This window comes from Diceros bicornis (genome assembly GCF_020826845.1).
Source record: "Diceros bicornis minor isolate mBicDic1 chromosome 13 unlocalized genomic scaffold, mDicBic1.mat.cur SUPER_13_unloc_1, whole genome shotgun sequence".
Classification (NCBI taxonomy): Eukaryota; Metazoa; Chordata; class Mammalia; order Perissodactyla; family Rhinocerotidae; genus Diceros; species Diceros bicornis.
The window spans coordinates 12,877,560-12,905,321 of record NW_026690866.1 but is presented as its reverse complement, the minus strand read 5'-3'; the positions used below and the strand labels follow the sequence as shown (position 1 = coordinate 12,905,321).

General features: G+C 37.7%; 1 long non-coding RNA gene across 2 annotated transcripts; it reads left to right on the top strand.

The window, feature by feature from the left end:
* The first annotated feature begins 336 nt into the window (after window positions 1–336).
* Window positions 337–26,202, top strand: LOC131401722 (uncharacterized). 2 transcript variants are annotated; one of them, XR_009217888.1, is made up of 7 exons: window positions 337–381; window positions 459–524; window positions 11,201–11,252; window positions 12,766–12,853; window positions 13,207–13,336; window positions 14,673–14,792; window positions 26,185–26,202. It is a non-coding gene; the product is annotated as an uncharacterized LOC131401722 (long non-coding RNA). The 2 variants fall into 2 exon arrangements; XR_009217889.1 differs by lacking the exons at window positions 337–381; window positions 459–524 and adding an exon at window positions 7,266–7,395.
* The last annotated feature ends 1,560 nt before the right edge of the window (window positions 26,203–27,762 follow it).

The following is a 27,762-nucleotide window of genomic DNA, read 5'->3' as shown; positions in this document are numbered from 1 at the left end:
CTTCTTTTTGAGATGCAAACTTTTAAGTGACTTCTATTTCTCTACTCTTCCAATCATTAACCTTGTTTCAGAGGAATCCGTATGTGGGTGATCTCACAGAGCAAGTTGTTTATACACCAAAAATGGCTTTGAAGTGGATCACAAAGGGAGAAAGTAAGACTTTATGCTGTGTTTCTGCAAAACATTTGTAAAAACTATTCAGTTGAATGTATTTAGGCTTCAAACCACACTTTTCATTCTTAAGCTAAAATAAAAGTTAATGTTTTTCTTTGCATTTTAATGTATGCAGCTGAAATGTGACTCATTTTTACAGAGAACAGACATTACAGAGTTACAAAAACGAATCAGAGAAGCAGTCGTTCTCATGCTATTTTTAGGATGGTAGGTAATTTTCTCTCTACTTGGTCTTTCCAATTAAGAATACACTAATTTTTCTACAAGTTGCCATTTCTGTCTAGATTTTGGAAAGTAGAGAGAAAGATGAACCCTCTAATTGTGAAGGATCTGTCAAGGTGTCCCATTTGGTGAGTGTTGATGAACCATGATGATGTACTCTATGGACCAAAGCAAAGTTTAATTCAGCTGCTGGATCTTTGGTTTCATAAGAACTGTTAACTGAACTAAATAGGCAAAAACATCTATGAATTGGTAGTTTATTCTCATTTGTAGCACGAGATGACTAGTTAAAATGTAGGAAGAATTCAAGAGCTCTTTCTTCCTGTTCTTTTATGGCTGCCTTCTCCTACAATTTAGATGTAAGGACTGTAGGAGTTGAGGCCTTTCCTAACCAGTAAGCAAATGGTTTTTTTTTTTTTTAATTCACATTTGAAAGTTAAAGTGGTGTTGGAATATGGGGATACTTTTGTTTATTTCAGTAACACTGGTTTATAACATTGTGTAAATTTCAGGTGTACATCATTATACATATATTTCTGCATAAATTACATCACATTCACCACCCAAATACTAATTACAACCCATCACCTCGCACATGTGCCTAATTATCCCTTTTGCCCTCCTCCCTCCCCCCTTCCCCTAGGGTAACCACCAATCCAATCTCTGTCTCTGTGTGTTTGTTTGTAGTCGTTATTATCTACTACATAATGAGTGAGATCATATGGTATTTGACCTTCTGCCTCTGACATTTCACTTTGCATAGTACCCTCAATGCCAATCCATGTTGTCACACATGGCTGGATTTCATTGTTTCTTATGGCTGAGTAGTATTCCATTGTGTATATATACCACATCTTCCTATCCATTCGTCCCTTGATGGGCATTTAGGTTGCTTCCAGGTTTGTCCTATTGTGAATAACGTTGCAATGAACACAGGTGTGCGTGTATCTTTATGCATTGGAGTTTCCAAGTTCTTTGGATAAATACCCAGCAGTGGAATAGCTGGATTGTATGGTAGTTCTAGCCTTAATTTTTTGAGGACTCTCCATACTGTTTTCCATAGTGGCTGCACCAGTTTTCACTCCCACCAGCAGTGTATGAGAGTTCCCTTCTCTCCACATCCTCTCCAACACTTGTTGTTTCCTGTCTTGTTAATTATAGCCATTCTGACGGGCATGAGGTGAAATCTCATTGTTGTTTTGATTTGCATTTCCCTGATAGTTAATGATGGTGAACATCTTTTCATGTGTCTGTTGGCCATCTGTATATCTTCTTTGGAGAAATGTCTGTTCAGGTCTTTTGCCCATTTTTTTTAAATTTATTTTTATGTTTTTAAATTTTTTGTTTATTGCAGTTACATGGGTTTATAACATTGTATAAATTTGAGGTGTACATCATTCTACTTCTATTTCTGCATAGATTACATCATGTTCACCACCCAAATACCAACTGCCACCCATCACCACACATTTGTGCCGAATTATCCATTTCACCCTTTTCCCTCCCCCCTTCCCCTCTGGTAACCACCAATCCAAACTCTGTTTCTATGTATTTGTTTGTTGTTATCATCTACTACTTAATGAGGGAAATCATACGGTATTTGACCTTCTCCCTCTGACTTATTTCACTTTCCATAATACCCGCAATGTCCAATAAGTCAGAGGGAGAAGGTCAAATACCATATGAGTGCCCATTTTTTAAATGGGTTCTTCATTTTTTTGTTGTTTAGATGCATGAGTTCTTTATATATTTTGGAGATTAACCCCTTATCAGATGTATAGTTTGCAAATATTTTCTCCCAATTTTTAGGGTGTCTTTTCGTTTTGCTGATGGTTTCCTTTGCTGTGCAGAAGCTTTTTAGTCTGATGTAGTCCCATTTGTTTATTTTTTCTATTTTTTCTCTTGCCCGGTTAGACATGGTGCTTGACAATATGTTGCAAAGACCGATATTGAAGAGCGTACTGCCTATGTTTTCTTCTAGAAGTTTCACAGTTTCAGGTCTTACATTCAAGTCTTTAATCCATTTTGAGTTAATTTTGTGTATGGTGTAAGGTAAGGGTCTACTTTCATTTTGCTGCATGTGGCTGTCCAGTTTTCTCAACACCATTTGTTGAAGAAGCTTTCTTTTCTCCATTGTACATTCTTGGCTCCTTTGTTGAAGTTTAGCTATCCATAGATGTGTGGTTTTATTTCTGGGCTTTTGATTCTATTCTGTTTATCTGTGTGTCTGTTTTTGTGCCAGTACTATGCTCTTTTGGTTACTATAGCTTTGTAGTTTATTTTGAAATCAGGGAGTGTGATACCTCCAGCTTTGTTCTTTTCTTTCAGGATTCCTTTGGCTATTCAGGGTCTCTTGTTGTTCCATATAAATTTTAGGATTCTTTGTTCTATTTCTGTGAAAAATGTTGTTGGATCTTTGACAGGGATTGCATTGAATCTATAGATTGCTTTAGGATGTATGGACATCTTAACTATGTTAATTCTTCCAATCCAAGAGCAGGGAATATCTTTCCCTTTTTTTGTGTCTTCTTTAATTTCTTTCAGCAATGTTTTATAGTTTTCAGTGTACTAGATCTTTCACCTCTTTGATTAAGTTTATTCCTAGGTATTTTATTCTTTTTGCTGCAAATGGGATTGACTTCTTCATTTCTCTTTCTGCTACTTTGTTGTCAGTGTATAGAAATGCAACTGATTTTTTATGATGATTTTGTATCTTGCAAGTTTACCATATTCGTTTATTACTTCTAAAAGTTTTTTGGTGGATTATTTAGTGTTTTCTATATATAAAATCATGTCATCTTCAAATAGTGAGAGTGTCACTTCTTCCTTTCAGTTTGGATCCCTGTTATTTCTTTTTATTGCCTGATTACTCTGGCTAGGACTTTCAGTACTATGTTAAATTGGAGTGGTGAGAGTGGGCATCCTTGTCTGGTTCCTGTTCTTAGAGGGATAGCTTTCAGTTATTCACCATTCAGGATGATATTAGCTATGGGTTTGTCGTGTATGGCCTTTATTATGTTGAGGTACTTTCCTTCTGTATCCATGTTATTCAGAGATTTTATCATATGTGGGTGCTGTATCTTGTCAAATGCTTTCTCCGCATCTATTGAGATGATCATGTGATTTTTATTCTTCATTTTATTAATGTGGTGTATTACATAGATTGATTTGGAAATGTTGAACCATCCCTGCATCCCTGGAATACATCCAACTTGATCATGGTGTATAATCTTTTTAAAGTATTGTTGTATGCGATTTGCTACTTTGTTGAGGATTTTTGTGTCGATGTTCCTCACTGATATTGGCCTGTAATTTTCATTTTTTGTGTTTTCCTTGTCTCGTTTTGGTATCAGGGTAATGTCGGCTTCATAGAAGGAGTTAGGAAGCTTCCCCTACTCCTCAATTTTTTGGAAGAGTTTGAGAAGGATAGGTATTAGGTCTTCTTTGAATGTTTGGTAGAATTCACCAGGGAAGCCGTCTGGTCCTGGACTTTTATTTTGGGGGAGATTTTTTGATTACAGTTTCGATCTCTTTACTGGTGATTGATCTATTCAAATTCTCTATTTCTTCTTGATCCAGTTTTGGAAGGTTGTATGTTTCTAAGAATTTATCCATTTCTTCCAGATTGTCGAATCTGTTGGCATATAGCTTTGCATAGTGTCCTCTTATTCTTTTGTATTTCAGAGGTGTCTGTTGTAATTTCTCCTCTTTCATTTCTGATTTTACTTATTTGAACCTGCTCTCTTTTTTCTTGGTGAGTCTAGCTAAAGTTTTGTCAATTTTGTTTATCTTTTCAAAGAACCAGCTCTCGGTTTTATTAATTTTTTCTATTGTTTTAGTAGTTACTATTTCATTTATTTCTGCAATGACTATTATTTTTTCCCTTCTTCTACTGATTTGGGGCTTTGTTTGTTCTTCTTTTTCCAGTTCCTTTAGATGCATTTTTAGATTGTTTATTTGAGATTTTCCTTGCTTGTTGAGCTAGGCCTGTATTGCTATAAACTTCCCTCTTAGTACCGCTTTTGCTGTATCCCATAAATTCTGGCATGTCTTATTTTCATTTTCATTCGTCCCCAGGTATTTTTTGATTTCTTCTTTGATTTCTTCGTTGAGCCAATCTTTTTTCAGTAGAATTTTGTTTCATCTTCACCTATTTGTGGCTTTTCTGATTTTCTTCCTATAGTTGATTTCTAGTTTCATACCATTGTGGTCAGAAAAGATGCTTGGTATTATTTCAATCTTCTTAAATTTATGTAGACTTGTATTGTGACATAATATGTGATCAACCCTGGAGGATGTTCCATGTGCATTTCAAAAGAACGTGTATTCTTCGGTTTTTGGATGGAATGTTCTGTGTATATCTACTAGGTCCATCTGTTCCAGTGTGTCATTAAAGGCCAGTGTGTCCTTATTGGTCTTCTCTTTGGATGATTTATCCGTTTGTGTAACTGGAGTGGTAAAGTCCCCTACTATTATTGTGTTACTGTCTATTTCTCCTCTTATGTCTGTTAATAATTGCTTTATATATTTAGCTTTTCCTATGTTGTGTGCGTCAATATTTACAAGTGTTATATCCTCTTGTTGGATCGTTCCCTTGATCATTATGTATTGACCGTCTTTGTCTCTTTTTACAGTTTTTATTTTAAAGTCTATTTTGTCTGATATGAGTATTGCAACCCCAGCTTTCTTTTCATTGCCATTTGCGTGGAGTATCATTTTCCATCCTTTCACTTTCAGTTTGTGAGTGTCTTTAAGTCTGAAGTGTGTCTCTTGTATGCAGCATGTATATGGGTCTTGTTTTATTATCCAAACAGCCACCCTACGCCTTTTAATTGGAGGATTTAGTCCATTGACGTTTAAAGTAGCTATTGATAAGTATGTACTTACTGCCGTTTTTTAGCTTTTTTTCTCATTGTTTTAGTAGACCTCTATACAGAATTGATGGTCTCTTTAATTTGACCTCTGTCTGAAAGCTCTACTCTTTAACTCCGTTCCTCCCTCATTTTATGTTTTTGGTATCATATCTAACCTCATTTTTGTGCATTTGTATCCATTACTGTCTTATCATGGAAATAGATAATTTTTCCTATTTGTGGTCTTTTCTTTTCCCCTCAAATCAGTCCCTTTCACATTTCTTCTAGCACTGGCTTTTAGGTGACAAACTCCTTTAATTTTTTTGTCTGGAAACTTTTTATCTCTCCTTCCATTTTGAATGATAACCTTGCTGGCTAGAGTATTCTTGACTGTAACTTTTTCCCTTTTAGCACTTTAAATATATGATGCCACTCTCTTCTAGTCTGTAACGTTGCTGCTGAGAAGTCAGCTGATAGACTTATGGGGTTGCCTTTGTATGTAACTTGTCTTTCTCTTGCGGCTTTTAGGAGTCTCGCTCTATCTTTAAATCTGGACATTTTAATTATGATGTGTCTTTGTGTGGGCCTCTTTGGATTTATCTTCTTTGGTGCTCTCTGTGCTTCCTGTACCTGGATCTCTGTTTCCTTCCTTAGGTTAGGGAAGTTTTCATCTATTATTTCATCAAATAGATCCTCTGCCACTTTGTCTCGCTCTTCTCCTTCTGGGACACCTATAACTCAGATGCTAGTGTGCTTGATGTTGTTCTAGAGGTCCCTTAGACTCTCCTCACTCTTGTTAATTCTGTTTTTTTTTTTTTACCTGTTCAGCTTGGGTAATTTCTTCTAGTCTTTCGTCCAGCTCGCAGATCTGTTCATCTGTTTCCTCAACTCTGCTTTTGAGTCCCTCTAGTGAATTTTTGATTTCTAGTATTGTATTTTTCATTTCTGATTGGTTCATTTTTATATCTTCCATTTCTTTCTTGACATTCTCAGTGAGTTGATCTATTCTTCTCCCCAGATCAGTGAGCATCCTTAACACTTTTTGTTTGAACTCTCTGTCGTGTAGGTTGCTCATTTCTGTTTCACTTAGTTCCTTTTCTGGGGTTTTGTCCTGTTCCCTTACTTGGAATGTATTCCTTTGCCTTCTCATTTTTCCACTTTTCCTGTGCTCGTGTCTGTGTATTAGCTAGGTCAGCTACATGCCCTGCACTTGGATAGGTGACTTTATATAAGTGATGCCTTAGCAGGCCTGCAGTGTGCTTCCCTCAGTTCTCAATGTTCCAGGAGTGACCGCTATGTGGGCTACGTGTGTCCTTCTGTTGTGGCATGTTTATTCTCCCTGTAGGCGCCCAGGGAGGCTGAGTTATGTAGTTGTTGTGGGCCCTTCAGTCTCTTTATCAGGTGTGGGAAGCCCCAGCACAGTTGGCTGCAAGTTCTAACACCACATTTGGTTTGCAGTATTTCTTTTAAGTGAGTAGGCCCCCAGCATGGCAGTTTGTTAGGCTCAGGGGCTCACAATTGCTACAAGCCTCCAGCTTTTAGGTCTCTTGTCAGCTCTCTGAGGATTGCAGCTGGGTGGGGTTTGCCTCAGGCATGGGAGCACCCAATTGTTTCAGGCTTCAGAAGGTGGGGCAAAACCCCTATGTGGGTCTTTGGGAAGCACAAGTCTTCTGCAGCTGACAAGCCCCACCGCCCACAGGTCCACACACACAGTCAACACAGTCCTGCCCCATGTGCACACCCCAACCTCCTGAAGTGGACCCAGTCTCTCCACGGTGGGCGCACCACACACTCCACCACTGCCCCACACTCTCCACCTACTCCTTGTGCACGCCCTGCCCCACAGAAGTGGGCTCGGTCACCAGGCTGCAGAGAATCCAGTCACCAATGTATGCAGGCCCACAAGTTGCCTGAGGGCTTGTTGTTGGGTGGGGCCAGCCCCTAGGGTGGGCTGCCTGCCCTGGCTGAGCTGGATTAAACTGGTTCTCTAGTAGGAGGGACAGACCCTGGGCTAGCAGGCCCCAGGGAGAACTCCAATGGTGTCTGTGTCAGCACGCCCACACCAGGCCACAACAATGGCCGCCGGCAATGTCCCAGTTCCTGGAGAGGTCTCACCTCTCACTAAGATGCACTCAGAGCCTATCAGGTGAGTTTGTCTTCACCAAAGCACTGTGCACCTTTCTTTCTGGTGATTTTATGTTGATTTCTGAAACGGGTGTGTTTGCGCATGGGCCCTCTAAATGTCGGTTTTAATTTCTTTGTGAACCAGCTTTTATGGGGGTACTCCCCAATGTTTTAGTAGGAGGCAAAGTCAGATATTATGCTACTCACCTCGATTGTGCTGTGTCCATGAAGTGCCTACAGCAGGGGCGCTCCCCGGCTCAGGGCTCCGCTCCTCCAGGGAGAGCTGTGTACCTTTGGGCTGCTCCCGGGTGGCTGTGAAGCATTGCAGCTTGTGAAGGTGGCATTTCTTTCTCTCCAGAAGGGAGTTTCTGCCTCTTCCACCTCAATTACGATTGTCTTTTGTTGGAGGAGTTCCTCTTATCTAGTTTTCAGTTCTCTCTCAGGGGTAATTTTTCCATGAGTAGTTGTAAATTGTCTGTGTCCCCAGGAGGAGGTGAGTTCAGAGTCTGCTTATGCCACCATCTTGACTTCTCTCGGGATATTTTTTATTATTTATTTAGTTTCAGCCAATAGAATTGAGACTTGGGAAATCAACAAAAACCTACGTGGATGGTTATAAATAAATCACATGTTCAATTTCATTTTTAGGAACAATAAGAAAATAAATTTTAGATTGTAAATACAATGTTTATGCTGTAAATCCGTCAGAGAAGGGTGATATCTCATTCATCTTTGTAGCCTCAGCACATTGTACCTAGTTTATTTTCAATACTTGTTTGTTGAATAAGTGAATATAAGCATTATACAAATATTCCTTCTTTCCATATAAGTAAACCCCCTATTTCCTTTTTGCTGCACTGTATCAATTATCTCTCATTTTTGTGTTTCCTTCCTATTCCTTACCATTATTGCTTTATTCTCTGTCTTCAGGGCCTAAATTCTTTAGCTTGATGTGGGATATGATTTAAGATTATTCTGTTTGATTTGAAAACTTCAGGGAAAAAAGTCATAAATCTATAATATGTTTATTCACTTTTAGATTTTGAAAAATCAGAGTCTTAATTAAATATCTAATTCTAGTTCACCTCAGTTATTTTATTACACAGTATAACATTTATTTCAATAGTCTAGTCTTGCTTTAATTTAACAACAAAAAATGCTACAAAACCTAACTTCTGTTTTGTTTCCCAAACCTGGCCTGTGATATTTCAGTGAGATTTTAACTTTTAATAATTTAGCTTTAATACTCTTGACCTATTCAGTGATCCATTTTTGGACTTTTCTCATGTTCTTTGATGCTCTATTATCTAGGGACTTTAGATACCATCAAGTCCAACCCTCCAGACTCCCATTCACTCTAGGTACCTTCTTGGAATGCAGTCTTCCCAGAGAGTCATTTTCTGGCTCTTTGGAGGGGGCCTTTGTTTGAGTGTCTCCTGGCCTTTCTAGGAGAATAATATCCAGGTTCTCTTAGCTCTGATTCTTCCCTGTTCGCTTCTGTGGCTTCTTTTTCCTACCCTCCTAACAACAACACAGGAGTGTTCTGTGGCCTTTCTTACTTCCCATGCTTGCCCTCTGACTTTATGTTAGCATTTCTCTTTTGATGACAGCCGAATTTTTATTGTATCTAGATCTCTGAGTCGTCATTCACATCTTCCTAAAGATTATAACTGTGTGTCCCACTGTTAGCTCAAACTTTACTGTTACTAAAACCAAGTTTTATTTTTTGTTACCATGGTGAATATTCCTTTTTTCCAGTAGTACCAGCATTATCCTTGTCATCTAGGCTGGAAACCCAAGTCAGCTTTGCCTCATCTTTTTCTGCCTTCCCTTTTTTCCCATCATCGCCGTTTCTTACTGATTCCACCCTTTAGCTTTCCATGGGTGTCATACCCAAGTCCTTATCTCACTTGAATTACCGTATCATTCCACTGGACCTGGCCTCCACGACCTGGTTTTCCTTTTTCAGTCCAATATACAGAATTCTAATGTGGCTAAACTTCTGTTGCATCACTTCCTTAACAAGATCTGTCCAGTCTTAATCAGTCTAAGTTGACATCCTTCTGCTCCACCTGAGCTCCTCCCTTAAAGGTAGATTGGACCTCTTGGTATCTTTGAACACTAATGATTGTTCCCATCTTTATACCTTAGTTCATGCTGCCTTCACCACCACTTCACCCCTTTATTATGTATCTAGGTCATCTGTGGTAGATACTGTACAAGAAACATCAGATATCTTTGAATATTTTGAAGAAAGAAGTATCTGAAATAGGACTATAAAGCAGAAGTGTATAATGACATGCTTATCCCTGGAAGTCTCCACAGAGAGAAGTAATTTAAATCTCTGACTTCCTTTTAATGCAGTAAGAATATTTACTGAGCCTTTGCCCTGTTCTGAGCACAGTGCTGAGCTCTGAGATGAAAGGAATAGAGAAGACATCCCTCCATACTTACCGTCTCTACTGCACACTCCCCAGTTCAAGCCACTGTCATCTCCACTCAGATTCCTGCACAAGCTGCCTGACTGGGCTCCTGCTGCCACTCTTGCCCCTCTGCAATCTGTTCTCCACCCAGGGCCCACAGGTGACCCTTCAGAATGTTAAATCAAGATATGTCACTCTCTTGTTCAATCCCTCTAATGGCTTCCCATTTTATTTAGAAAATCCAGTTCTTACTCTTGCCTACAAAGCCCTACATAATCTGAGCCCTCCCTACTTCTCTTACCCTGTCTTGTCCCATCTCTGCTTCACCAACGCTGCCATGCTGCCCTTTCTCTTTCTTGAACACACAAAGCTCATTTCTGCTTTGTGACTGGGTGTGCTGGCTGTTCTTTATTTGGGAGTCTGGGTCCCTTGTTCTTTGCTTGGCTGGCTTCCTCTTCTCTGTCACTGCAGATTTTAGCTAAATAGGAAGCCTTCTCCTGCCACTCAATCCTAAGAACCTACTCTGGCCTCTCCTCTTCCCTCCTCTGGCACTCTGTTTAAATTGTCTGTATTACCCTCATGGTGATATGTTGCTTATTTGTCTTTTTCTCTCCTCTCACTGACTTTCTCCCCCATCCCACCCCATGCAGAATGTGAGCTCTCTGAGCGCAGGGTCCTTCTTTGTCTGGCTCACTGCCATGTCCCAGCACCTGACATGCTGCCTGGAACAGGACAGGAGGTCAATTGTTTCGGCAAAATTTGTGAAATTAAAGAGAGGCCCATGCTTTTAAAGATGCTACAGTGTAGTCAGAGACATAAAGGACCAGCACAACACAGTAAGTGCTATAATAATAAGTCATATCTGTAAAGATCTCTGGGTACACAGTTGAAAGAGCAGTTCATTCAAGGTGTGGGGAAAAAAGGATAAAGTTGGCAAAGCTACACTGAGAAGGTAACATGTGCCTTTGGTGCTGAATAGATAGTAGGGGTGGACTAGAATGTCAGAACTAGCTAAACAAAGGGAATGGCAAAGTGTAACAGTACATGAGTTGTGGAGCGCATAGTCAGGAGCTCATCCAGAGTTAAGAGTAAGAGATGGCCAGGAATAAGGCTAGAGCAACACAAGTACCAGATTGTGGAGAACTGTGTTCACCAGGGTAAGATTTTGAACTTGGTGCAAGAAATTGAAACTATTCTGGCAACATTATAGAGGAGGCGTTATAAAGAAGGAACAAGGTGTAGAGGTCAGTTTGACTCAGACAAGGGAAGGCCTAAAGAGTGGGGTGAGAGACAAGGAAACACGGGGTATTCAGATAAGCCATGGGTTAAAAACGTTCTTTCGGTAGTTTGGATTTTATTATTTTCAAGTTACCCTTCCTAAAGTTTTATTTTCCTCTCTTACAGAATTTGGTTGATCTTGCAGGCTGAGAAAGAGCTGAACAAACAGGTGCTGAAGGTAATGAAAACTCATGAAATATGTTGGTCTGAATGTCCTGCTGTTCTTTTACAGAATACAAATGGCAGCAGGCATTTTAGAAACTAATAAGGTAATGGTGATAATTTTGTGATAAAAAGTCTTTAACATAAAGAGCAGCTTCCTTATCTGGTTAATTATATTCTTTGGGCTGCTATAGCATCAGTTAAAATGCTAAAACTCTGTATGAGATTTATAGCTGGAAAGCTCCTGAGAGTACCATGGACACCATTATCAGTAAGGAAATTCAGAAAGGTGGCAGGGTACAAAATTAATATACAGACATGAATAACTCATAATAGAACAACCTGTTGGAATATTTAATGTACAAAAAGATCCCATTTACAATAATGACTTAGAAGATGTAATACCTAGGAAGAAACTCAGCAAAAATTGCCCAAGATCAAAATAAAGAAAACTTTAAACAGACCTGAAGGACATAACCGAACACTTAAACAAATGGAAAAGTATACTTGGATAGGAAGCTTCAGAACCGTAAAGGTGTCAAGCCTCTCTCTGTGTTAATTTTCTGCAACCTGACATAGAGACACTCAGCTGAGCATGGCCTGTACTCACCAAAGCAGTGGCTCCTCAGACCTGTGAATGGGAAATGAATGCCTGTTGTTTTAAGCTGGCTTGGTAACAGCAATATTACAGAAATAGCTGACTAAGGCACCTGTGAGATAATCGCTATTCGGAATGATTCTTGCAGTATTTTTTGTGTACAGGGTAGATTGAACACCTGCGTGTCCCTCAGCAGGCTGCTGGGTGAATACATTCTGGTAGACCCATACAATGATATTCCATTCTATAAAAAAGAATGAGAAAGACCAATGTTTACCAATAAGATATATGGTATGTTGCCAAGTGAAAAAAGCAAAGTGCAAAATAGTGTGTATGGTATGCTACTATTTGTTTAAAAAAGAAAGGGGAAAACTTAATATATATGAACTTGTATTTCAAAAATCTCCAGAAGAATAAGCTAATAACAGTGGTTTCCCGGTAGAGGGACAGGAACTGAATGAAAAGAGCGTAAAAGTGAGAGAGGGCTTTTTCCATGTGCTTTTGTTTGAGCCATGTGGGCATATTAATAGTTTAAAAATAAGAATGTGTTTGGTTGTGAGCTGCTAGGAACTAATTTGGTTGTAAGTCATTAGTTGCGTATATTTGGGGGTTTGGAAAAATAGATTTGAATTGAGGAGTTAGCAGGGCTCTTTTAGGACATGGCTTTCTCTCCTTAATCTTTTCTTAGTCATCTTTTTCTTCTTTCTGTTTCTCTGGTGAGAGCCTTTCTGATTCACATAACAGGTGGGAGGGAGAGAGAGAGAGTGCCTGCTACCTGTGGTAATAAAGGTGGGTGCAGATCTAATCTGAAGCCCAGACTGTAGCATCTGACCCTGCAGTTTCTAATTTCTCTCATAACCTACTGATAAGTAAGTTCATAATCTAGTACAGGGGAAAATTTTAGTTTCATTTATTTATTTAATAAATGCAGGTGTGAAACTCAAGGAAGGCTGTAATATAAATCGTAGCTTATTTGTTTTGTGACAAGTGATCAAGAAACTTAGTGATGGACAAGATGGGTAAGTTTATCCCATTGTACATTTACCTATTAATGTTAAGGTTTTTCATTAGGTTGAAAATTATGATATTTCAGTGACACTCAAACAAATGTACTGATTTCTCCCATATATTCAAAAGCTGCTGTGATTCCATGAACATGAATTGCTTCTTGTATGTATGACTGTGACCTACTAAGTTTACTTTCTAAATTAAATGGAATATTTTTAGTTAGTAGTTTTGCTTGGCCTCGTGTAACCTGTAAAGAATCAATTTTTTAACTGTAGTTAATTGAAGGTTCTGCATTAAAAACCAACCACGTTTGTTATATAAAAACTTTTACTCTTTTTTCTTCCCAAACTCATTCCTCACTAAGTGCTTTCATAAATTATCGAGACAGCAAATTAACACGAATTCTCCAGAATTCCTTGGGAGGAAATGCAAAAACATGTATTATCTGCACAATTACTCCAGTGTCTTTGAATGAAACCCTGACTACTCTTCAAGTGAGTTTGATTTTTATCTCAACTTACTATGGGGGGAAATTATCTTTCAGAAGAAAAAATTACCTACTAAAATTAGGTACAGTTTTTTTAATTGATATAATATACCTGTTAAAATAAAGTTGATGTGTTGTCTACTAAAGAGCATTCCTTAATTTTCCCAAACTTCAGTCATTCATATGCCACCTACACAATTTTGTTCTTCAGTATTTTACTGAAATTGACTTGATTTTTTCTTTAAATAACTCACTTTTTAAATTTAACTTATTATAAAAGGAAATTTTATATCAATCCCATAAATGAAAAACTGGTTATCACTTGCAACAAACAGAAGGTGACCCAAAAAACTGGTGGGTGTATATTTATAACAAAATAATTCTTAAATTCCTGTTAGTGAATTACTGTCTGAAATTTCTCTGAGCCTAAGGCCTGCATTTTCTGTTTTTTTAAAACAGGAAAAGTGAGGAATGTCAGTAGACTATCTATCTCAATGAAGGATTCAGTGTCATTTAATGGTCCCCCACACATATCCTCTTAAAGTTACTTCTGGGGGCCAGCCCGGTGGCATAGTGGTTAAGTTAGCGTGATCCACTTCAGTGGCCCGGGGTTCACAGGTTCTAATCCTGGGCATAGATTGACATACCGCTCATCAAGACATGCTGTGGTGGCATCCAACATACAAAAGAATAGAGGAAGATGGACACAGGTGTTAGCCCAGAGCCCATCTTCTTCAGCAAAACAAGGGTAGGATCGGTAATAAATGTTAGCTCAGGGCCAAGCTTCCTAACCAAAATAAAAGTTCCTTCTGACACTCATATGTGGAGAAACATTGCTTGAAGTAGCTATTGAGCACTGGATCAAAATCCTGCCAGAGAAGCAGATAGAAGATAGAGTCTCTGGCTTCATAGAATTTATAGTCTTATAGGGAAGAAAAGACCTGTCTTCCAGCATGCTTGCCATGGATTAAGAGTTAAGTGGCTAATAAGTAGGACAGAGATCAAAGGAAGGAGAGAGGCTTTTGACTGGAAGCAAATCTTTAGAGTAGAGGGGACCTTTGCACAGGATTTTGAGGTGTAGATGGGATTCCAGTGAGCCAGTGTTTGTAGTTTCTTTGTCAGCACCTGTCATCAAGATATTTCTTTAACTCTCCTGAAGACTAGCAGCTAGGATAAATTATGAGCATTGTCACAGGGACATAGAATGCTCTGTGTTCACAAGCATTAAGCCACCTGGGAAGAGTATTGATTTTTCTTTACAAAACTTAGTTACGAGGAACCTAAATATTAAGTAAATTAACTTTTTAGTGTCAAACACTTAACTCTCTTGTATTTTTTCCCAGTTTTCCAGAACTGCTCAGTCTATGAAGAATACCCCTTATGTTAATGAGGTATCAAATGATGAAGCTCTCCTGGAAAGATATAGAAAAGAAATAATTGATCTTAAAAAACAGTTAGAGGAGGTATGTATGAGCCATGTATTTCAGTAAAGAATATAGAGAGATTTAGAATTCAGAACTGCCTAAATGCCCAGAGCCTCTTAAATCATCTATCTGAGTTCTACAACCTAAATTTAAAACAAATAGTTTTTAACTAAGGAGAAATCAACTCATAAAAATTTTAGTTTACTATAAACTGAAAGGTATGGTTTCTTGAAATTATTTTAGATATTGTTTTTCATTTCCAAAGGGCAAAATTTGAGATTTTCAAATGGGCCAAGTAGAGATGCTTTTTTTTTTAGAGATAATTTTTAAAAATTGTCACAAATACATAGAGAGTTAGGTTAAAAAGAGTCTCTATCAATAGTTTTTAAAACTACTTTGTTTCATTTTAATTATCTTGAATTCCTCTTCTAGCCCTAAGATAGCAAGCTAATAAGATACTGTAATTGCTTGTCATTGTTTGTTTTAACCGTCACGGTCCCCTATTCTGTAAAAATCTTACATTTTAATCATCTTTTTAAAAATGAGCTAAAATATCAAATGGCGGTCTTATGATAGCACTTCTTTTGCTATAGTTATTCAAGTCTCTGCTTTAAGAATTCTCTGCCTATTATTTATATATTTTCAGTCAATTAATAAAATTGCTTTAACAGCATTGATATCTTATAGATGACATATAGAATAGTGATATGAGAAGAAATGTATATTTTACTTCAAGTTTGAGAAACTATTGATTATGGTAACTGCATGTAGGTGTTCTGTAGGTAGGGCATATTTTACCTCAATAAAATTAAAATTCTCATAGCTCACAAACAAATTTATATATATATATTTTAATTTTTTGTTTATTGCAGTAACATTGGTTTATAACATTGTATAAATTTCAGGTGTACATCATTATACGTCTATTTCTGCATAGATTACATCATGTTCCCCACCCAAACACTAATTACAACCCATCACCACACACATGTGCCGAATTATCCCTTTCGCCCTCCTCCCTCTCCCTTTCCCCTCTGGTAACCACCAATCCAGTCTCTGTCTCTATGTGTTTGTTTGTTGTTGTTATTATCTACTCCTTAATGAAGGAAATCATATGGTATTTGACCTTCTCCCTCTGACTTATTTCACTTTGCGTAATACCCTCAATGTCCATCCATGCTTTCACAATGGCTGGATTTCATCATTTCTTATGGCTGGGTAGTATTCCATTGTGTATATACCACATCCTCTTTATCCATTAATCCCTTTATGGGCACTTAGGTTGCTTGCAAGTCTTGGCTATTGTGAATATCGCTGCAATGATCACAGGGGTGCATGTATCTTTACGCATAAGTTTGTAGCAATACAGGCCTATTTCATCAAACAAGAAAAATCTCAAATAAACAATCTAACAATGCACCTAAGAGAACTGGAAAAAGAAGAACAAACAAAGCCAAAATTCAGTAGAAGAAGGGAAATAATAAAAATCAGAGCAGAAATAAATGAAATCTAGAGACTAAAAAAACAATGGAAAAATTAATAAAACCAAGAGCTGGTTCTTTGAAAAAATAAACAAAATTGACAAACCTTTAGCTAGACTCGCCACGAAAAAAGGAGAGAAGGCACAAATAAGTAAAATCAGAAATGAAAGTGGAGAAATTACAACACATGTCTCAGAAATACAAAAGATTATCAAAGAATGTCTTTTACGACTTTACCACTTCATCTCCTCCTAGTGGTGCATACTAACTTACTTTTTTTTTTGAAGTCTTAATAGTTTATAGCATTGTGAAATTTCGGTTGTACATTATTGTTTGTCAATCACTATATACATGTCTCCCTTCACCCCTTGTGCCCACTCCCCCACCCCCCTTGCCCCTGCTAACCACTATACAGTTTTCTCTGTTTGTGTGTTGGTTTATATTCCACATATGAGTGAGAGCATGTGGCATTTGTCTTTCTCTCTCTGGCTTATTTCACTTAACGTAATACCCTCTAGGTCCAACCATGTTGTTTCAAATGGGACGATTTTGTCATTTTTATGGCTTACTAGTATTCCATTTATATATACTACATCCTCTTGATCCAATCATCAGTCGATGGACAGTTGGGTTGCTTCCATGTCTTGGCTGTAGTGAATAATGCTGTGATGAACACAAAGGTGCATAAGCCTCTTTGGATAGTTGATTTCAGGTTCGTTGGATCGATTCTCAGTAGTGGGGTGGCTGGATCATAGGGTATTTCTATTTTTAATTTTTTGAGGACTCTCCATACTGTTTTTCATAGAGGCTGCACCAGTTTGCGTTCCCACCAGCTGTGTATAAGTGTTCCTGTTTCTCCACTACCTCTCCAACATTTGTTGTTTTCTTGTCTTGGTGATTATAGCCATTCTAGTGGGTGTAAAGTGATATCTTAGTGTAGTTTTGATTTGCATTTCCCTGATGATTAGTGATGTTGAACATTTTTTCATTTGCCTATTGGCCATCTGTATATCTTCTTTGGAGAAGTGTCTGTTCATTTCCTCTGCCCATTTTCTGATCGGGTTGTTTGTTTTTTGTTGTTCAATAGTGTGAGTTCCCCATATATTACGAAGATTAACCACTTGTCAGATATATGTTTTGCAAATATTTTCTCCCAGCTGGTGGGTTGTCCAATCATTTTGATCCTGGTTTCATTTGTCTTGTAGAAGCTTTTTAATCTGATGAAGTCTTCCTTGCCTAATTTTTCTTTAGTTTCCCTAGTCCGAGTAGACATGGCATCCAAAATGATTCCTTTCTGACCAATTTCAAATAGTTTATTGCCTATATTTTCTTCTATGAGTTTTATAGTTTCAGGTCTCACCTTCAGGTCTTTGATCCATTTTGAGTTAATTTTTGTGAATGGTGATAGCAGATGGTCCACTTTCATTCTTTTCACGTGGCTGTCCACTTTTCCCAGCACCATTTATTGAAGAGATTTTCCTTTCTCCATTATATGTTCTTAGCTCCTTTGTCGAAGATTAGCTGTCTGTATATGTGTGGCTTTATTTCTGGGCTTTCAATTGTGTTCCATTGATCTATGTGTCTGTTTTTGCACCAGTACCATGCTGTTTTGATTACTATGGCTTTGTAGTATGTTTTGAAGTCAGAGATTGTGATGCCTCCAGCTTTGTTCTTTTTTCTTAGGATTGCTTTAGCTATTGGGGGTCTTTTGTTGCCTCATATGAATTTTAGTATTCTTTGTACTGTTTCCGTGAAGAATGTCGTTGGGATTCTGATTGGGATTGTGTTGAATTTATAGATTGCATTAGGTTATATAGACTTTTTAACCATTTTTATTCTTCGAATCCATGTGCATAGGGTCTCTTTCCATTTCCTTATGTCATTATCGATTTCTTTCAGTAATGTCTTGTGGTTTTCATTGTATAGGTCTTTCACCTCATAGTAAGATTTATTCCTATATATTTTATTCTTTTTGAATCAATTGTAAAACTGTATTATCTTTTTGAGCTCTCTTTCTGTTAGTTTGTTATTAGCATACAGAAGTGGAACTGATTTTTGCAGGTTGATTTTGTACCCTGCGACTTTGCTGTAGTTGATTATTTCTAATAGTTTTCCAATGGATTCTTTAGGGTTTTCTGTATATAAGATCATGTCATCTGCAAATAGTGAGAGTTTCACTTCTTCATTGCTTATTTGGATTCCTTTTATCCCTTTGTCTTGTCTAATTGCTCGCTAAAACCTCCAGTACTATGTTGAATAAGAGTGGTGAGAGTGGGCAGCCTTGTCTTGTTTCTGTTCTCAGAGGAATGGATTTCAGACATTCCCCATTGAGTATGATGCTGGCTGTGTGTTTGTCACAAATCGCCTTTATTATGTTGAGGCACTTTCCTTCTATACACATTTTGTGGAGAGTTTTTATCATAAATGGATGTGGGATCTTGTCAAATGTCTTCTCTGGGTCTACTGAGATGACCATGTGGTTTTTGTTCTTTGTTTCATTGATGTGGTGTATTAAGTTGGTACCAACCCTGCATTCCTGGTATGAATCCCACTTGATCATGGTGTATAATCTTTTTAATGTATTGCTGTATTCAGTTTGCTAATATTTTATTGATGATTTTTGTACCTATGTTCATCAGTGATATTGGCCTATAATTTTCCTTCTTTGTATTGTCTTTGCCTTGCTTTGGTGTCAGGGTGATGTTGGCTTCATAGAATGTGTTAGGAAATGTTCCATCTTCCTCTATCTTTTGGAATAGTTTGAGAAAAATGGGTATTAAATCTTCTTTGAATGTTTGGAAAAATTCACTGGAGAAGCTATCTGGTCCTGGACTTTTATTTTTTGGGAGGTTTTCGATTGCCATTACAATCTCTTTACTTGTGATGCATCTATTCAGATCGTCTATTTCCTCATGGTTCAGTTGTGGGATGTTGTGTGAGTCTAAGAATTTATCCATTTCTTCTCAATTGTCCAATTTGTTGGCATATAGTTTTTCATAGTATTCTCTTATAATCCTTTGTATTTCCATGGTATCTGTTGTAATTTTGCCTCTTTCATTTCTAATTTTATTTATTTGAACCTTTTCTCTCTTTTTCTTAGTAAGTCTGGCTAAGGATTTGTCAATTTTGTTGATCTTCTCAAAGAAGCAACTCTTTGTTTCATTAATCCTTTCTACTGTATTTTTAGTCTCAATGTCATTTGTTTCTGCTCTAATTTTTATTATTTCTCTCCTTCTGCTGACTTTGGGCTTTGCTTGTTTTACTTTTTCTAGTTCTGTTAGGAGTAATTTAAGGTTGCTGATTTAGGCTTTTTAGTGTTTGTTGAGGTGGGCTTGTAGTGCTATGAATTTCCCTCACAGGACCACTTTTGCTGCATCCCATGTGAGTTGGTATGGCATATTTTCATTTGTGTTTGTTTCCAGATATTGTTTGATTTCTCTTGATTTCATCAATGATCCATTGGTTTTTCAGTAGCATGTTGTTTAATCTCCACATCTTTGTCACTTTCCTAGTTGTTTTCTTATAGTTTATTTCCAGTTTCATATCATTATGGTCTGAAAAGATGCTTGTTATGATTTCAATTTTTCTTAAATTTATTGAGGCTTGCCTTGTTTCCCAGCATAAGGTCTATCCTTCAGAGTGTTCTGTGCACGCTTGAGAAGAATGTGTAGTCAGCTGTTTTTGGATGAAGTGCTCTTTATATGTCTACTAAGTCCATTTCATCCAGTTTTTCATTTAAGTCAACTGTTTCCTTATTGACATTTTGTCTGGATGACCTATCCACTGATGTAAGTGGGTATTAAGATCCCCTACTATTATTGTGTTGTTGTTAATATCTCCTTTTAGGTTTGTTAATAGTTGCTTTATGTTTTGGTGCTTCTATGGTGGGTGCATATATACTTATAATTGATATATCTTCCTGGCAGAGGGTCCCTTTTATCATTATATAGTGGCCCTCTTTGTCTCTCTGAACCTGTTTTATCTTGAAGTCTACTTTGTCTGATATGAGTATGGCAACACCTGCTTTTTTTTCTTTGCCATTAGCTTGGAGTATTGTCTTCCATCCTTTCCCTCTGGGCCTCTGTTTGTCTTTAGAGCTGAGATATGTTTCCTGGAGTCAGAATATTGTTGGGTCTTGCTTTTCAAGCCATCCTGCCACTCTGTGTCTTTTGATTGGAGAGTTCAATCCATTTACATTTAGGGTAATTATTGATATATGAGGGCTTAATGTTGCATTTTTATTGCTTATTTTCTGGTTCTTTTGAATTTCTTGTGTTTCTTGTCCCATGTGTTTTGGACTGCCAATTCAGTTTGATAGTTCTGTCTTATGACATTTTTGGTTTTCTCTTTATTATCATATGTGATTTTGTTCTGATTATTTGTTTAGTGGTTACCTTGAGATTTGTATAAAAAATCTTGTGAATGAGATAGTCCATTATCTGATGGCCTCTTATTTCCTTAGACTAAGTCCATTTGATCTGTTTCCTCTTCCCATTCTAAGTTATTCTTGTCACAACTTATTCCATCTTTTATTGTGGATGTGTGTTTAAAGTGATGAGGTTACATTTGTTTGTGGTGTTTTCCTTCCTTTGATCTTTCATTGTGGTATTTAAGTGGTTGCTAACCTATTCTGATAAAGATCTACTGTTTTTTCTGATTTTGTCTACTTATTTTTCTCCTTGCTCCAAGCTCTGTGTTCCATTTTTCTTCTTTTATTCAGGCATGAGGGCCTTCTTGAGCATTTCTTGCAGTGGGGGGGTCTCATGGCCGTGAACTCCCTTAGTTTTTGTTTATCTGGGAAAATTATTATTTCTCCACCATATTTGAAGGGTATTTTCACTGGATAGAGTATTCTTGGCTGAAAGGTATTGTCTTTTAGGATTTTGAATATATCATTCCAGTCTCTCCTAGCCAGTAAGCTTCTGTTTAGAAATCTGCTGAGAGCCTGATGGGAATTCCTCTGTACATTAATTTTTGTTTTGGTCTAGCTGCCCTTAATATTGTTTCTTTGTCATTAACTTTTGCCAGCTTTACTACTATATGCCTTGGAGAGGGCCTTTGCCTGTTGACATATTTAGGAGACATATTGGCTTCACTTACTGGTATTTCCTGCTCCTTCCCCAGATTTGGGAAGTTCTCAGCTATTATTTCCTTGAATAGTCTCTCTGTTCCTTTTTCCCTCTCTTCTCCCTCAGGAATGCCTATCATTCTTATGTTAGATTTTCTAATTGAGTAGGATATTTCTTGGAGACTTTCTTCATTTCTTTTTAGTCTTAATTCTCTCTCCTCCTCCATCTTGAGCATATCTGTATTCCTATCCTCGATAATGCTAATTCTTTCCTCCGTATTGTCAGCTCAGTTCTTTAAAGATCTCAGACTCTCCTTTATATCCTCTGTTGTGTTCTTCATCTCTATCAATACTGATTGGTTTTTCTTTATGATTTTAATCTCTTTTGTGAAGAAACTCCTTATCTTGTTGAATTGCTTTTCTGTGTTTTCATGTATTTCGTTGAGCTTTTTTATGATAGCTATTTTGAATTCTCTGTCATTTAGGTTATGAATTTCTGTGCCTTCAGGGTTGATTTCTGGGTGCTTGTCATTTTCCTTCTGGTATGGCAATTTAATGTACTTTTGCAACGTGGTTGCTGTAGTCACTGTGTTTTTCCTCACACTGGAAATATCTGGTTGCATTTTCCCCCTCCTGCCACTGGGTAAGGGTCAAGGGCTGTGTAATCTGAGCGCCCTGTGCTCCGCGGCTGCTGGTGCTCCCTGGCTGCCTGTGCTGTGGCTGCTCTGACTGATCAGCAGAGCTGCAGCGTCGGGCATGTGGTTGGGAAGGGTTCTCTCTTTTGTGCTCCCAGTCCCTGGGGGGGCTTCTCACTCGCCTCTCATTATCTTCTCTCTTGGGGTCCTCAAATGTTGATGCACCCCTGCAGCAGTTCTGAGTCCTCTGTGTGGGAGTTTCCCACTGGCTGAGAGAGCTTGACGGGCTACAGTTTCCCTGCAGAAGGCAGCCACACCCCCCTTTGTGAGCCTCACAGACCCGAGTCACCGATCTGATGGGGAGGGGGAGGATTTCTCCTTACTTCTCCCCACCTCCTCGGGGGGCCCCAGCATGTCCACTCTCAGATATGCAGCAGTGTGGGACTCTCCAATGTCCCTTTGTGCTGTGTGAGTGACCCTTCTTGGTCTGTGACTGTCTCTTTTATTGTATCCTATCGGAGAAGAGTTCACTCTGCCATGATGCTGATGTCACTCCCCTTTTGCCCATTTTTAAATTGTTTTTTTTTTTAGAATTCTACATTTATCCTTAAGTGCTTTATTTATTTATTTTTTACAATTTTAAATGGGATCTTTTTCTTTTTTTTCCTGAGCAAGATTCTCCGTGAGCTGACATCTGTTGCCCATTCTACTCGTTTTGCTTGAGGAAGATTAACCCTGAGATAACATCCACGGCAATTGTCCTTTATGTTTTTGGATGCGGGACACCCGAACAGCATAGTTGGTGAGCGGATTAGTTGTGCGGCTTGGATATGAGCCCATCAACCCGGGCCACAAAAACAGAGCACACAGAACTTTAACCACTCAGCCATCGGGCCAGGCCCTAAATTGGGTTTTTTTCTTTTGTTGTTGAGTTGTAGAATTTCTTTATGCAGTCTGGATATTAACCCTTTATCAGTTGTATGACTTGCAAATCTTTCCACCCATTCCATAGCTTGCCTTTTTACTCTGTTGATTGTGTCCCTTGATGCACATAAGTTTTTAATTTTTATATAGTCCACTTATCTATTTTGGTTTTTGTTGCCTGTGCTTTTGGTTTCATATCCAAGAAATCATTGACAAGACACGTGTGACGATGTTTTCCTCTCATGTTTTCTTCTAAGAGTCTTATAGTTTTAGTTCTTATGATTAGGCTTTTGATCCATTTTCAGTTAATTTTTTATATGATGTAAAGTAAGGGCCCAACTTCATTCTTCTGTGTGACATAGCCAGTTTGCCCAACACCATTTGTTGAAGAGACTGTCCTTTCCTATTGAGTGGGCTTGACATCCTTGTGAAAGATTATTTGACCATATATGCAAAGGTTTATTTTGGGGCTCTATATTCTATTTCATTGGCCTGCATGTCTGTCTTTGTGCCAGTACTGCACTGTTTTGATTAATACAGCTTTGTCGTAAGTTTTTAAATCAAGAAGTTTCAGGCCTCAGCTCTGTTCTTTTTCAAGATTGACTTGGCTGTTTGGAGCCCCTCGAGATTCCATGTGGATTTCAGGGTGGATTCTTCTATCTCTGCAAACACTGTTAGGATTTTATAGGAATTGCATTCAATTTGGAGATCACTTTGGGTGGTGTTGACATCTTAACAATACAAAGTCTTCCTATCCATGAACATAGATGTCTTTCCGTGTATTTGCTGCTGCTTTAATTTATTTCAGATACATTGTGTAGTTTTCATTGTACACGTCTTTGCATTCTTGGATAATTTTATTCCTTTATATTTTATTCTTTTTGGTGCTATTGTAAATGGATTGTTTTCTCAATTTCCTTTTTAATTGTTTATTGTTAATGTATAGAAATATAACTGAATTTTGTACAGTTATGTAAATTTTTTAAAGTAGACATTATATACAGATGGAAAAGTCTCCAGGACACACTGTTAAATAAAAGCAAATGCATACTACAGAATAATTCAGTGAGATCCAACTTATGTAAATAAACTTATATATACATTTATATACTATTCCTGTATATAACGATCTTCTTTTTTTCCCCATTTACCCTGGGGTACATTATTCTTGCCTTGGAAAAGGAGCTTTCTCCTCCTCTATGCCTATGCTTCAGTCATTTTCTCCTAGGAAGCATTTTCACTTGCTTTGTATCTTGTGTTCTCAGCTTATCTATAATTTAGATCAACCATGGGCCAAAGGCACTTAACCTTGCTTTAAAATTTATAATTTCCACTTTTATGAGGAGAATGTTTCTTTAAATAGAATTTTGAAAATAAGATATAACAATCAGTAGCTGCTTTTAAACAAATGTAAAATGCAGGCACAGGGCCCCCTGAGAAAGGGCAGTAGAGGAGGAGTGAGGGGAAAGGGGAGTTACACTCACTGTGACGAGCCGATCTGTGGTATTATGTTCATGCTGGAATCATCTGTGTTGATAAAAGGGTCTGACTGGGCATTCTCTGGGGCCATTTTGTTCATCCAGGTTTCTGAAATCTGGGATGGGAGGCCGCGATCAGCTTGGTCTTGTGATATGTTCATGCTGGAATCACCCATGTGGATAAAGAAGTGGGTCTGGGCATTTCTGTCATCCCTCTGTTTTTCAGGGCACCAGAGGTCTGCACTAGTAGGTCTATCATGAATCCACTTCGATTTCCCGTTTTCAGTCCAGCTTGATGTGTCTCTCTCTGCAAGTGAGATTCTCTGGTGTATCTCAACAGAAATTTCAAACTTTGTCATTAGTTGTCTTATTCTCATATAAAGAACACAATTTTTTTTCTTTAATGATTAGAGCTATTAGATTTGCTCATAACCTTGGTAGCTGAAATACTTTCTAGGCTGAGTTCAGTTTTGAACTTTGTCTCACTCTGCTTTGTTTCTGTGTATATTCCGATATATAGGAAAAAGATGCAAGATTCTGAATTGTAGTATCTGACAGACTAGTCCCCAAGATTGTGTGTTCCAAATGTTAATTTCTCATGTACTTAGTAGTTAGCTCTGTGCTCATCTTTGTTATAAACTCGTGCCTATTGCCAACAGTAAGGGGGTAGGTAAGTCAAATATGTTTTGTCCATATCCAGTCTAGAGAATCGAGCAGCTACTAAAAATTATAATTTGAAGATGATGTAACAGCTTGGGAAAATGCATATCATCTAATCTAAGTGGAAAAGTAAACGTAAAAAAGGAGGTTATGTATAAGTAAATGAATCATAATTGCAATGTTAAAAAAAATTTAATGGAAAAAAATCTGGAAGGAAGTATTCCAGAATTCTAATAGTGATTGTGTGAAGTTAGTGTCATTAGATTATTTTTCTTCTTTTTCTTTTTTTTCTAATGAAAATATAGATTATTATAACAACTTTTTCAAACATCTGTGGCCAACATGGAGCTGAGTGTTTTTACTGGGGTAGTGTAGGATTATATGGTGATACCGTAATTTCATACCTATGCTTGTAATGTCAGTTTTGTCTCCTTTTACCAAGCAGTCCACGTATTCTGTTACCTCTGGTTCAGCCTTATTTATGGATAAATGAGTTGACATGAGGTGTTTTTCTTAAGCAGTGTGTGGAAAGTGTAAATTAAGAAAACATGTATTATGCTACTATGATATGAAATATGTTTCTAACAAAACTCTTTTGCCTTCTTATATATCATAAAACTCTGAAAATAAAGATTTGTTGGGAGTAGGGAAGAGGTTACAATTTCCAGCTTTTGAAGGAAAGAAAGAGGGGGAGAGTTTAAGGTGGCTCACTCCTTCACAAAGTCAGGTTAACCTGTCAGACGTGAAGGTGAGTGTGGGTCATCTGTAGCTGTCCAGGTAGCTCTTCTCAGTACACAGGCACAAGAGCACAAACTCTGGAGCCAGAGCACTGGGCTCACAGCATGACTCTACGTCTCTGAGTGACTGTGGGCAAATGACCTGTCCTCTGTCGGATTCAGTCTCCTCACCTGTCAAATGGAGATAATAATAGTACCTACCTCATAAGGTTATAGTGAAGATTAAATGTGTCAGTATATGAAAATAGTGCCTGGTACATAATAAGTAATATGTGTTGGCTATTTTGTTATTATTAAAACTAAGAAATTATTCTCTAATGTATTTATATTTGAGATGGTTGACATAAATAGAAAGCAGAATTTGGAAGCCAAAAAAACCCAAGTGTTGATTGCAGATGTTGATAATGAGCTGATTGAACAACAGAGAAAAATATTTTCTTTGATACAGGAGAAAAAAGAGCTGCGGCAAATGTTAGAGTGTGTTACCGCAGAAAAGGAGCAACTGAAGACTGACGTGAGGGAGAGTACTGACAGGGTGAGTTCAGCACCGGGTACTTGGTAGTGTGTTTTTATCTTTGTGTCTCGGGTTTTTACAACTTTATTGAGGTATCGTTTACATGCAATAAATGTATCTGCTGCAAGTGTAAAGTCTGATGACTTTTGACAAATGTGTCCCCCTATGTACTGTCCACCCCAGTCAAGATACAGAACACTTCCACCCACAAGAAGTTCCCTCACACCTCCACCTGTCAATCCTCACCTCACCCTCTGCCCCGTAGAGTCAGTATCCTGATGTTTCTCCACCTCAGATCACCATGTCTCTTCTAGAACTTCACACAAATAGAATCACACAGCATGTGCTCTTCTGTGTCTCACTTCTTTCTACATGCCTTTTTATTGCTGGGTACTATTCCATGGTATGAATGGGCCACAGTTTGCTTAGTTTTTCTCCTATTGTTGGAAATTTGATTCATTGCCGCTATTTGACTCTTGAATAAAGCTGCTGTAAACATTCTTATACTAATCTTTTTATGAACGCATATTTTTTATTTCTCTAGGGTAAGTATCTGAATGGAATAGCTGTGTCATAGGGACATGTATATTTAACTTGATGAGAGTTTACTAGACTCAATTCCAAAGTAGTTGTACCATTTTAATTCTCATCAGCAAATTAAGGGAATTCTGATGGCTCCACATCCTCACTAAAGCTTCATATTATTGGTGTTTTTAATTCTAAGCACTTCTATTGGGTGTAACCTCATTGTTTTAAATTGCCTTTCCCCAATGACTAAAGATATTGGGCATCATTCATGTGCTTATTGTGTATCTTTCTATAAACTCTCTGTTCTCTCAGTGATGTGTTATATAGGTTTCAGTGTACGGGTCTTGTACGTATTTTGTTAATTTGTTCCTAAATGTTTCTCTTGTATTTATGCTGTTGTAGTTTTCTCTAATTTCATGTTTGCTTGTTGTTAATATTTGCCAGTATCTTCAAACCTACTTTAGGCTTTATTTTTATATTTAGGGGCAATATAATGTGTAATAGATAGAAATTAATATTTTGAAAAGTTTGCTGTGGATCACAGTAGAACTTGACCTTTTGTGTAATTTTTCATGTCTCTTGGGATTGTCTGTTTGCTCAAAAGATATGAATGTAAATAAGAATACAGACAAAGGTCATATTCTCTTCTCAATCTCTGGCTTGTAATGTTTTTTGGTCTTGATACTGGAGAATGTCACTTTTTAAAGATAATAAGTAAGATTAGCCCAAGTCATGCTAGCAAAGGACAGTTGCTATTTCGAGCTTGCTCAAAATCAATGCCCCAAAACAAGCCATCCCAGTGTATGAAAAGCCCATAGCTAGAGTCTCATCATCAGTCGATGAAAGTGTAGAGATGGTCTCTTTTGGCTTAGGGGTAGAAAACAAGCAAACCTCTCATGATGGAATGTTAGATCCAGTTCTAATTCTCATGCTGCGAATGTACATTGAGCAATAAAGAAACAGCATAAGAAAGCAGATTCTTGG